At 40.8% G+C, this 13,920-nt stretch overlaps 1 protein-coding gene across 3 annotated transcripts in view; it reads left to right on the plus strand.

Moving 5' to 3' along the window:
* The window catches only part of syt7b (synaptotagmin VIIb), a 156,945-nt gene that overhangs the window by 115,183 nt on the left and 27,842 nt on the right, over positions 1–13,920 (plus strand). The gene's annotated exons all lie outside the window — the stretch shown is intronic.

The raw sequence follows: 13,920 nt of genomic DNA on the forward strand, positions 1-13,920 counted from the left end.
AATTACCATCACGGAATACAGAAACAGTAATCGGTAAACAGTAATAACGGTTCTTGCTTCCCGGTCCTGCTATATTGTTGATTGTTATTACAGTTGTTACTCTATTTTTTTTTAAAAGTTTGTACAATATTTTTGTGTTAACCATTGCGCTAGCTCTCTCTCAGTATATTATATGTGTTTAGGCCTGTCATAATACTAAAATTTTAGGACAATATATTTTCCCAAAAACTATCACGACAAACAAAAGTATCATTGATGTTTTTTATCCCACTGATATAATAATAGGCATAATAGAGAGATAAAGAATCCAGCAATTGTCAAAATTTGACAGGTGATGGTTTATGACCCTCTGTCGGAAGTGACATCATTGGAAGTGGTCTCGCTGGAACACCCCCTTTCAAACCTGAAGTGGCGTCATTGGAAATTTCCCCCACTGCAAGCCCTTAGCCAGAGTATTGACGTCACTAGAAGTGATGTCACTGGAAAGCAGAAGTTGTACCGGAAATCAGACATCACTGGAAACCGGAACTATTAACGTCATCGGAAATCAGACGTCAGTGGAAACCGAGAGTGTTGACTTCACCGGAAATGATGTCACCAGCGGAACCCTGGGAATGAAGTCCCCCTCATGTTGATTCAACCCCACCCCCACACATCTGTTCCAGACATGTTCCATCAAGTCCAGACATGTCAGAACAAGTCTAGACCTGTCTAAAACCGTCAGAGGCCCCCCTCCATAAATACCATAACCCCCTTCCACCGGCAGATGGCCTCTTTTATGTCAATAAACAAACAACTCCGCTGATGCCGGACATGTCCACGGGGGAATGTGTTTAGAAAGCTTATGACTCGCCAACGCGGACATTGTATGTGGATCGACATTTTGGACAGAACCATCAAATACACACCTACCTCGGATAAAGACATAGAAGTTGAAAAAAATGTATGACAAAAGTCACATCGCTGTCATTGTCATTATTTCATCTAGCCTGGGAATCTTTAGTAAGCAAAGTTATATCTGAGAGTAATTCATGTTTTTGTGACACATTTTAAAACATGTTGGTAAGTTGGGATGGTGATATAAGTGTGGGCCATCTGTGGGCTTGTTTCAGTTTGTTTGTCGATAACGTAAGATACTGTTTGGAAAACAACCAGCCGGTCGACATAACCTATGAATTGATGACATTCCAAGCTGCTTTAGAGTTAAAAGTCCAACCCTCGGTCCTAACCGAGACATTTACGTTCATCAGGTCTTAGAGGATGTTTTTCAGCACATTCGTTATTATCCTTAGTTGTACTATTACACATGTTTCATTTGTCATTTCATTTGTTCCTTATCTTTTTTAGGAACCTATATAGTCTTAGAGAATGTTTAGCAAGCCTCTTTAGAACTTGTTTTATACCCTTCATTTTTTTATGAGAACCAATAAGACAACTTGAAGATGTTTCTATGTGTATAAATAAATACCACGGATCTACACCATTCTAAATCATACGGCACCATGGGTGAGAAGCAGTACATGAAGAAGATATATTACGACGTAACCCACCCTGTAAGTTTTGGAGGTGAAGAACATCTTCATACGGCTGAGCAGAAGAATATCGGTTGAAAAGTAAAGTGCAATAAAGTCATTTTTTATCAGGCCAAGATGCCTACACCTTGCATAAACCAGTCAGAATTAATTTCCCTAGAAATAAAGCTTTTGTTTCCAGACCTCTAACTCAATTCCAAGCTGATCTCTGTGACATGTAAGGTCTTGCAGAGCACAATGACATATATTTACTGACCGTCACAAAAAGGCCTTGAAGGATAAGACAGCTCCCAAGGTTGTAAAAGCTTTTGAATCATTTATATTAACTAGCGGTACACCCAAAAAGCTACAAACCAATGGGGGAAAAAAATTCTTCAACAGACATTTTCAGAATTTCATGAAAAAACACAGTGTTAATCATTTTGTTACAGAGAGCGATCTGAAAGCCTCTGTGGTAGAAAGGTTCAATAGAAATCTGAAAACTAGAATGTGGAGATATTTCACAGCTAAAAACAAACGACTTATATCAATATAGTACAGGATCTAGTCAATAGTTATAACGAAAGCTATCATAAAAGTATCATGTATTTCAAAACGTGTATGGTAACTTCCCTGTCGGTGTTAGTGAGATTAAAAATTAAATTTAAAACAGGGGATATTGAAAGAATATCCAAATTGAGAGATGTTTTTGATAAAAAATATGAGCAGAGCTTTACAGATGAATTATTTACAATAGCGGAATGCATACCACGTTTCCCTCCTGTTTACAGACTGGTTGATTATGACGGGGAGCCCGTAAACGGTACTTTCTATGGACCTGAACTCCAGAAAGGTGAGCTATCAAAAGATGCAGCATTTCACGTTGAGAAGATTGTTATCATCGGCGGTCGTAGGAAATTGATTATACGCTGGAAGGGGTAGCCTGAGAAATTTTGACAGCTGGGTGTCAGCTTCACAAGTTGTGGATAAATAAAAACAACTACAAGTATGACTTTCAACCGACAACAGCATGAACACCAATCTCGAAGGAGGGTTTGATTTGACTTTACCATCAAATTCAAGTTCAGCTGTGCTTATAGAAAATACAATAGCCCAATACAGAGTGAATTTATCACATCATTTGGATCTCGAAGGGAGCTGGGAGCTGGCCCTGACTGAAATGTCATACCCACACACGTGGTTCAATATCCCCGAAGACCAAGCGTCCTTTGACATTGTAGGCATGTGGCACCCCAAGATGGAGTCCTGCCAAGCAATGTTGATGAAAACAAATATAAAATCGAGACTTTTCACTTGTGTACGGGGTATTATGAAGATATTGTAAAAATCGGAAATGACGTGGAGACCCTTTTAAAGAAAACACATCCGGAAGCCAAAATTGTCTACTCCCATCTCAAGGGGAGATTTTTTTTGGGGTGGGAGTGGGCGTTTTCGAGTAAGATTTCAATCACATATTTGATATGCTTGATGAGGAGTGGTGTCGCTGTGGACCTAATTGGTCCATTTACGCCCACCCAGTTGATATCAAAGCAGGCCTGTATCATCTATATGTCTATCCATCCATTTTCTGGACCGCTTATTCTCACGAGGGTTGCGGGCGTGCAGGAGCCAATCCCAGCTATCTTCGGGCAAGAAGCGGGGTACACCCTGAACTGGTCGCCAGCCAATCGCGGGGCACATAGAAACAAACAACCATTTGCACTCACATTCACACCTACGGGCAATTTAGAGTCTTCAATAAACCTAACATGCATGTTTTTGGGATGTGGGAGGAAACCGGAGTGCCCAGAGAAAACCCACGCAGGCACGGGGAGAACATGCACCTCCACACAGGCGGGGCCGGGATTTGAATCCTGGTCCTCAAAACTGTTGAGGCAGATGCGCTAACCAGTCACCCACCGTGCCGCCGTCTATATGTTTACAAAACCATTTTGTCTGGCAATTTACAGAAAAATCCATCCAAACTAAAAAATCCAGAAAATCATATTGTCTGATTTTTAAATAATTTAGTAGCAAATTATGGTGGAAAATTAGTATTTGCTCCCCTACAAACAAGCAAGATTTCTGGCTCTCACAGACATGTAACTTCTTCTTGAAGAGGCTCCTCTGTCGTCCACTTGTTACCTGTATTAATGGCACCTGTTTGAACTCATCAGTATAAAAGACACCTGTCCACAACCTCAAAGAGTCACACGCCAAACTCCACTATAGCCAAGACCAAAGAGCTCTCAAAGGACACCAGAAACTAAATTGTAGATCTGCACCAGGCTGGGAAGGCTGAATCCACAATAGGTAAGGAGCTTGGTGTGAAGAAGTCAGCTGTGGGAGCAATTTGAAAATGAAGGACATACAAGACCACTGATAATCTCCCTCGATATGGGGCTCCACACAAGCTCTCACCCCGTGGGGTCATAATGATCACAAGAACGATAAGCAAAAATCCCAGAACCACACGGGGGGACCTAGTGAATGACTTACAAAGAGCTGGGACCAAAGTAACAAAGGCTACCATCAGTAAGACACTACGCCGCCAGGGACTCAAATCCTGTAGTGCCAGACGTGTCCCCCTGCTGAAGCCACTACAGGTCCAGGCCCGTCTGAGGTTTGCTGGAGAGCATTTGGATGATCCAGAAGAGGAAATTCCATGGATTCTTGATCCCGTTATCCTTATCAACACAGTAACCTGTGTAATAATAACACAGGTTACTGTAATAATAACACAGGTTACAGTGGGGCAAAAAAGTATTTTGTCAGCCACCAATTGTGCATGTTCTCCCACTTAAAAAGATGAGAGAAGCCTGTAATTTTCATCGTAGGTTTACCTCACCTATGAGAGACAAAATGAGAAAAAAAAATCAGCCGTAATTCAGCATCAAGCAGTGGGTGATGCATTTGCACCACTATAAAGAACCTATCAGTAGAGGGCGTATATGGGAATATAGTATTTAAAGCCTTCATCAATTCCCATTATTATCTGCCTGTCTGTAGGAACATATTGAGGACATCCATCCATCCATTTTCTGTACTGCTTCTCCTCACTGGGAATTGAAATCAAGATGGATCAAAACCAACTTGTTAAATTTACACACGATAAAGTTATCCTCACCCTGCATTTCAGACCTAGATAAAAAGATGGTGGTGTTGGAGACTCATCCCGACATCTATCGTAAATTATTACGAGAGCCAAGCGGATGGGTTACTACCCGGTTTCCACGCATTACTGGTTAAATATGGACAAGGATTGGGTTCCATCTTTGCAAAGTTATTCCAATTTGTAGCCCTGTTAGTCAGAAAAGGTTTTTATATTGCAGATATAGATGTCACAGGGCGTGTGATGGAAAGAATAAATCGCAAACTGACTCTCAAGAAGGTTCTGGTTTCATGGTTTAGGCACCAAGACCTATTAGAAGACCCGACAGGCAACGTCTGAGGTTGAATAAAAAGTGATGCGGCATCACTAAAAAGAAATCAGGAGCAAAAAAGAGGCGCCGGAGAAGCAACGCGGACATCTCTTAAAAAGCGTTCAGAAAAATGGCTCTTTTACATCACAAGTCTCCGGAATGTGTGCGTGGCAACCAGGACAGCCCCACAACATTCATAACCTTTAAGAACTCCGGTCTGATCTCATCCACCCATGGGGCCCTGCCACCAAGGAGCTTTTTAACCACCATGGTGACCTCAACGCCGGAGATAGAAGAGCCCGCCTCAGAGTCCCTAGGCTCTGCTTCCTCATAGGTAGGCGTGTCGGTAGAATTGAGAATGTCGAAATATTCGACAGGTGGTACTCATTACTGTGGCTCAGTAGGTAGAGCAGGTCGTCCAGTGACCCAAGGGTAGTTGGATCGAATCGGTGGGCCTGAGAGTTCCTTGCATGGCAGCAACCGCCCATTGGTGTACGAATGTGTGTGTGAGTGAATGTGAGGCTTTCTAAAGTGCTTTGGGTACAGTGATAGTGTAGATAAAGCGCTATATAAGTGCAGTCCATTTACCATTTAACATTAGCTGCCTCCAGAGCCCACAGGCCAAAAAGGCCCAATAGGACTCCTTGACGGTATCCTTTACCACCGGTGTCCTCCAACCGATTCAGGGATTGCCACCATGACAGGCATCGACCAAGGTCCACTCCGACTCATTGTCTCCCACCTCTCCCGGGACGTGCTTGATGTTCTGCCGGAGGTGGGAGTTGAAACTCCTTCAGACAGGGGACTCTGCCAGACGTTCCCAACAGACCCTCACAATACATCTGGGCCTGCCAGGACGGACTGGCATCTTCCCCACCAGCCAACACACCATCATGTGGTAATCGGTTTATATCCCTAGACCCAATCACGCCCTTTAAGGTGTCACTGTCATTACCCACATGTGTGTTGAAGAATGAGGGAGTCCCCAGGAGGAGGCTTATATGCAGGCAATGATGAGTGCTGACTCACAACAGGTGCGCTGCCGAGGTGTTGCTGATTACTGGGAAGAGAGAGAGAGGGAGAAAGGGGGGCAAAGCGCCACCCAAGCGCCAAAAAAGGAACTGCAGGGCACAGACTATGACAAAATATAAAGTTATGTTTTTATTGAATCAGTTTATAAATTCAGTTAATAAATTCGGAGGCTGTAATTTGTCGTAATGTTATTTTGCACTAAAAAATAAGGTGTTGCATTTACATTACATTATTCTATGTTTCGTGAGTGATGTGCATTTGGGGTATGACACACTGGTCCACGTCTGAGCCTTTTCTTCCTTTCTTCTTTTTATCCTATGTTTACAGGAATACCATCTAGTGCAGTGGTTCTCAACTCTTGTCATCCTGGGAACTGCATTTTCCTACTGTTGCAAAGTCACAACCCACTTTTACTGTATAGCATAATAATTGTTTTCTTTGTTTGAAAATAGCCAAAAAGAACACATGCACAGTATATGTTATATATTTGTAAAATCGTTTCAAATTAGTTTGACGTACTGCCATAAGCATATTGTTAGCCATGACACCCACTAGCCAGAGGGTAAGCTGCACTGTATTTGTTTATTGCGTACGCTAGAGCAAGTGAGTAACATTTCCTGTCGCTTACCGAATATGTACCATGTGGGTAGTTGGTATGCCTCTGTAAAATACCCCAAAAATCAGAATACCAATACATGTAATTTTTTACTAGCTGTCCGGGACCCATCCAAAAGGGGTCCACAACCTTCTTTTGGATCCTGACCTACCAGTTGAGAATCACGCCTCCAGTACAGGGGTCGGTAACCTTAAATACTCAAAGAGCCCGTTTTCCTACATAAATACAATCAAATAAAATATTCAGTTTATTTGAGTCCTCCTCGTATTTATGAAATAAAAATCAAAACTTAAATTATCCACCTGCAGCAAACCAAAAATTCAGTCTGCGTCATCATTTTATCAATTGTTCTGGAGCGTTAACGTCAGCGCACAACATATGCACATCAGGGCTGTAAAACGCATAGAAATACAGATAGACACCGCCTTGAGTGGGATGGCCCATTCCTTCGATACGTCAGTGTGTCTGCCATATTGGATGTGGCCGTAATTCGCCACAAAAAGCTTCGAAGGATATTGGTAAAATTGTTTAAGAATTTCCAAATACAATAAAAATTAATGGTTCGGTCTTAAGCCCATTAGTCCTGGCTTTGAATGTAAAACGGTTAATATATCTCCAAGGAGCCAATGAACGAGGCCTCCTCACAGATCACGTCACTTTGCCACATTCAATATGGCTGTGACGTCAACGTACAATTCAGGACTCAAGGCAGGGTCTTTGTATGTGTACTGTAAATGTTATCTGAGGTAATACTCACATGGTTATCCATCCATCCATTTTCTGTACCCGTTATACTCACTAGGGTCACGGGCGTGCTGGAGGCTATCACAGCTATCTTCAGGCGAACTGGTCGCCAGCCAATCGCAGGGCACATATAAACAAACAACCATTCTCACTCACATTCACACCTACGGGCAATTTAGAGTTTTTCATTTAACCGACCATGCATGTTTTTGGGATGTGGGAGGAAAGCGGAGTACCTGGAGAAAAACCACGCAGGCACGGGAAGAACATGCAAACTCCACAGAGGCAGGACCGGGATTTGAACCCCGGTCCTCAGAATGTGAGGCAGATGTGCTAACCAGTCGGCCAGAAGACTGGAAGACTCTAAATTGCTCGTAGGTGTGAATGTGAGTGTGAATGGTTGTTTGTTTATATGTGCCCTGCGATTGGCTGGCGACCAGTTCGGGGTGTAGCTCGCCTCTCGCCCAGAGTCAGCTCGGATAGGCTCCAGCAGAAAATGGATGGATGGATGGATATTCTCTTACCATGTTTTATTGCCTATGCCAAGGAAGAATTTTGTACATCTCCCAGGCCTGACATTGATTTGAAAAAATATATCAATAATTAAGAAAGCCTAGGCAGCTGAGGTAAATGATTAAATCTGATCCTTTCTCACCTATCTTTCTTTCACAACTTTCAGGATTTCCCTTTATCAGAGGTGGTTGCTGCAACCAAATAGGTCAATGTGGGTAAAATGGTTCAAATTTAGCTGTCTTCTACTTATTGCATATCAAACAGCATGCAGCTGGGATTACCATTCATTATGTTACTATCAAAGGGCACATTTATGTTCTAGCTGTGTTATCTCCAGACAAACAAAAAGTCTTTGGTGTGTGCAAAAGTCACTTTGCATACATGCAAATCAGTCACATTTTGGCAAAATTTGCTGTTTTAAACTCAAAATAGGCCATTTACTTGATTCGTATAGATCTGACGAGTTTTTCCTTTGGGGGGGCAACGACAGCAATGTCATAGGCTATTTCGTACTCCTCGAACGCTGGCAGCTAGCCGTAACGGTACTGTTGCTCTGTTACAATGATCTAAATGTCGTTCGTTACTTTTATTGATCAATTATTGCTTATTTATCAACTATTTCATGCGTGGGACTACAACTTTGACTTCCGCATTGGGCGCTGTTTGCGCCAATCTAATTTAAGCGCTAGTGACATCTAAATCTAGTTCACCAATCAGACGAGAAAAGAAAGTCACATGAACTCGCACAACGTCTTCTTTTGGGCTTCCCGGACATAGGTATTAACACTACATAAGCCAGCCCGGGTGATTGTCGTGCGTATGTGGCGGCCATGTTGGGAAGGTCGTCGTTACCATGAAGGCAACGGCGAGCTACTCGTGTTTACATTTAGACAAACAAAAACAACAGCTTTCATGTATTGTAGGAGTTGTCTGGCACTGTCTGCCAAAACGTGGATATTTCAACTCATTTCTAACTTTAGAAAACACCATGCAGTAAATTGCAGATGTTTTGTTGTAGTTTTGACCGCTGCATACACACACACACACGCACACAGCAACATCAGACATTTGCACATTCATATTTTATTTTGTAATTAAAAAAAAATAATTGTTCATGCTGTGGTTAAAAAAAATCAGTTAAAAGTTACACACAATTTACTTAGTACTTGAGTAATTATTTCACTGTGTACTTTTTAATCTTAAGTAACTTTTTGGAGGACTACTTTTTACTTTTACTTGAGTCACATTATTGTCAAGTATATTTGGCTACTGTACCCACCTCTGGAGCAGACATCCTCTATTGCTACTCTTACGTTTAAGCAACATTTTTACTCATCAGATCAGCCAGCGTCGTATTTTTTGCACTGGTCTTTTGTATTTTCGCGTTGAGGTGCTGCGGGTCGTGGCCCTGGTTGTGGTCCCAGCGGAACCGCAAAGCACACGTTACATCGGCGACAAGAGCTGATCTGCTACTACATTTTTTATTAATTAGGAAACGTGCCTAGAATTATCTAATTAGTTTACGGATGTTAATGTTAAAGGTATTAAGCGACGAAGCGATGTTAGAGATTATGTCACAACACAGAATTAACTAACTTCAAATTCAAAAATGGCCAATAAAAACATAAAAATATTGTACTTAATATTTTCCAATAGGATGCATGAAGGATCCCCCAGTTCCCCCTACAATGTTTTTTTGGTTTGTTTTTGTTTTTTGTTTTTTTTTGTCACCTTTTTCATGCCGTTGGTGTCTGCATGTCTGACTTTGGGTTACTGTGCTTGACTGTCTCAACCTAAACCCACTAAAGACCAATGCAGGACTGGACACAGTCAGACACCTGCAGTGAACTGTGATGGAAGCTCCGAAGCTGTTTGACTTATTATCTGCACAGGAAGTCATCATTGCACGGCAGACTTGAATCTTAATAAGCAAACAGAGAGCACAACAGCCAGGGAAATAAATATGAATACATTTCAAAGAGTGCACTGGCCCCGGACAACCTCCAAGCTCGAGCCGATATTTGTAAAAGCCGTCAAACGTGCCAATCAAATAGTTTGCATTTCAAACAAGCATAGAATTGTGTGTTTGCATTGACTGATGAGCATTTTATAGTATCTGGATATATATTGCGGAACACAGTCAAATAATAACCAATGATAATAATCCTCTCACATTTTTACTTTTATATGTAGCCTACTACAGTATTTTTGGACATGCATTTCATTACACTGGAGTCTGTGAAAATCTGTTCTACTGCCCCCAGTAGGAAAGAAACAACCGATAAAGACATGGTCCAAAAGATGGGACAGAAATGGATCCAAACAATGAATAGAAAATAAAGATTTTTCATAAATTAAGCTTAGTAGATACTTAATAACCCACCTGAACAGACAGCATAAAGTTGGGAATGATCTCTTTAAATCATTTAGCTTCTAAATAAAATAGGGTGTTCATGTTGCTTTGTGAATGTTTGATGTTAACAGCCAATTGTAGCCCCAAAGACAAAACAAGATTAAGATGTTTTGGAATTCAGTCACAGACCATGGTCTCCCAGGGTGAGTGGATGATCAACATGACCTATGTATGTATATATGTATGTTTATGGAGACCCACTTCACAACAAGGGACTTCCTTTAAACCTCATCCCTCATGTCCATCCTCTTTACCATTAGCTTCCCATTCTGCTCTTGGCTCTTGCTAAGATTTTTGTTCTTTTACAAGAGATTATCAAAAATAGTTGTTGGTGGTTAATTGTATCGAGCTCTAAAAGAGAATAAAATTAATGTCTTCAATTCATTTTTCACATGCAATATTTTTACATTGCAGCCAGTTCTCACAATCTTTTATATGAAAATTGCCTCATTTTCTTTAAGTGGTTCGTTGGGAAAGAACAAGACCTAACCCCTTAGAAATGTAGGCATAATATTGTATTTCAGGGAAGCACGAACAGTTGTTGAATGATTCTTAGCGCTGACGTTTCTGTGTCTATACCTGTAGCTTGTGTGAGTGCTCAAACATTGCAAAACATGCATGGTTGAATGTTCTAAATTGGTCGTCAGCGGGAATGTTAGCCAATCCTGTGATTGACAGATGCTCAGTCAATGGTTTAAAAGTCAGTTGGGATAGGCTCGAGCTTCTCTGTGACCCTGAAAAAGATAAGGGATATAGAAAATGAATGAATGAATTAAAGTTTGCAGAGCAGTGGCCTTCCTCTTAGTTGAAAACATATGAATTAAGAAAAGTGACTTTTATGGACATCCTCCAAACTGTTTAACATTTAGCCAAATTGACCTTGCCAATGTGACATGGGGCAGATCAGATGTGTCTGCTTTGCATCCCAGGATGTAAGAACCTATCTGTCCAATTATGTGGAAGACAGATGCAAACAGAGTCAAAGATGGAGGCCACGGGGTCAAAAGTCAGGGTTCTCAATTCTGACACATCACATCAGAGTCGTCTGCCTTCTGCCATTAAAACTCGACCATGATGTGTATGTGCACTAAAGACTTAGTGATTGCGCATTTGCGGGTGTAGAGTCCAATGGGATAAAGTTGCAAGAAAAAGTATATGAACCCGAATCGGCTGGATTTATGCATATATTGGTCATGTGTGATCTGATCTTCATCTACTGGTACTATAAGTCACCACAATAAATACAGTTTTCTTAAAGTAATATCACAGAAGCAATTTCATGTGTCCATGTTTTGACTGAGCACATGAGGATAAGCGGTAAAGAAAATGGATGGATGGACATGTGGAAAAGGTATGTGAACCTTTGGATTTAATAACTGGTTGAGCCTCCTTTGGCAGTAATAACCTCAACCAAACATTCAGATCAGACATGCGCAACGGTCTGGAGGAATTATGCAGAGAGCCTTTTCTCTTTACAAGACTTTACAAGGCTGTTAGTATTTCTTCTTGAGAATAGAAAACTTATAAAAGGTCTGAAATTATTAGATGGCAGGACATCTTTAACCAACACCTCCAGTCGTGTCATATTGGACAATATTGGACAAATCAATTGGATAATCAGGTTGGCTGAGGCCTGACTTTGATTAGCTCTGAAAGAAGTCATTCGCTTAGGGTTTCATATGCTTTTTCCACCCTGCACTGTGAATGGTTTATCCAGTAACAACAAGAAAACATTGCATAACAATTATTAGTGTGGAATTAATATAGCAGACAGTTTTTAACTGTTTTGAATTAGATGAAGATGAGATCACTTTTTATGACCAATTTATACAGTTTTCTGGTAAATTCAAAGGGTTAACATACCGTTTCTTGCAAATATACTGTATATACTTGTGATCAGATGTACAGATGATCCAGACTGTTCCACAAGTACCCGAACTTTACGTTAAACATACTCATTTTGCCTCTTATTACTATATATTGGCTCAAATTCCAGCGATTGTTGTTCCATAGCTCTTAGGCATGTATGAATTAGCGTGAACATGAGCAAAGACATAGCAAAGGGGAGCTGTGGTGATCTAAAAGGTCAGCAATAGTTCACATGTACTGTAGGTATGAGTACAGTTAGTAGGGTGTTCCAAAGGGTTTTTTTAGTTTCTCCTATGTGGATTTTGTGTTATTTTGAACATGCACCTCTCTGCAGAACATCCTTGGCTTTTTCCGCCCCCCTTTACTCCAACCCTGTGTAATATACATGATGCTAGTGAGTATAACCTTAAGTTGGTGCGCACATTTCAGTAGTCATGGTTACAACAACCTCTGAGGATGAATTATGTAACTAGTGGGTGTTTTTTCCAAGATAGTCACAAGCAAGCATAAAGGGCAAACACACCGCTGCAGATGCGTGTCGTTCTGTTTGGAGCGCAACACAGCTTGATTCTTTTTGATGAAATATTGAATAAGGTGGAGGTGTATTGATTGACTGAATCGAAACAACTTCATCAATTTAATAGGAGCACTTATTAAATATGTATGGGTAATTCAATATGATTTGCAGGCAATGTAGAAAGTTCAATAATTTTTTATCTCTGTCAGTATTAGTAAAATTAGTATTATAACAGGTCATTTCTGAAGCAACAGATTGTGTACATGTCCATCTCCGGTCAACAAACATGGTTTTCCTTAGTTGGCATATGATATAAAATTATAAAGATTGCCAAAGGATGTTTGTATTATCTTTGTCAGTGTGGGGAACACCGGGTTTTATAGGTTCTGTCTTGATTCTAAAGCTTTAGCCAGTTACTGACTTCTTTGTTAATTGGAATGTGATTTCTTCTATTTCTGTCATTACAGCTACATTTAGGTTATGTAATGTTAGGGCTCTGTATAGCTATATAAATTTGGGGTGGCTGTGTTGGCAGAGCAGGTCATCCACTGACCAAAGGGTCTGCAGTTCAAATCTCGGCCCTGACTGTTTTCTGCCAAAGTGTCCTTGGACAATACCCTTAACCTTTAATCGCCTGCATGTAGGCATTGTAAATTTATGAAAAACTGTTCTTAATTGCCTTGCCTGTTTTTTACCTTACCTTTTTACCTTACAGTTGTTTGGTCAATTGTATCAAATTCGGACATGGTAACAGAGTTTTTCCTGGGTGGCTTCAGATGTAGTATCATTTTATCATTTTGCTGATTTGTGCTAATATTTAACCTAATGGATTGTATTTTCTCCCTAAAATAACAAGCAAATTCATTGCATTTATCTGCTGTTAGCAGTTCTGGAGCTATCTGATTTGGGGGGAGGGGTTGTGGGCTTGTCAACCACAGCAAACAGAGTGCGAATATTGTTGAAGTTCTTACTGATGATTTCAGAAAAGTGTTGCTGTCTAGTCCCTGACTCACGCTTAGTTAAAATGACAAAGACTTTGTCTGTAGAGGTCATAGTCTATTTGGAGTTCAGTTTTTCTCCACTTACGTTCTGCTTTCCTACACTTTGATTTAAAGGTCTTTACCATCATTGTGCTCCTTCACGGTGTTCTAGGTCGCCTCAAGATTGTCTTCGTTTTAATAGGAGCGACAGCATTCCTGGTATTTGAGATTTTACAGATGAAATTATCCAAAAGTTCATCAACTGTCTCAGCATTCACAGTTTGTGGCACAGCAACGGTCTCC

Source organism: Phyllopteryx taeniolatus, chromosome 2 (assembly GCF_024500385.1).
Source record: "Phyllopteryx taeniolatus isolate TA_2022b chromosome 2, UOR_Ptae_1.2, whole genome shotgun sequence".
NCBI lineage: Eukaryota > Metazoa > Chordata > Actinopteri > Syngnathiformes > Syngnathidae > Phyllopteryx > Phyllopteryx taeniolatus.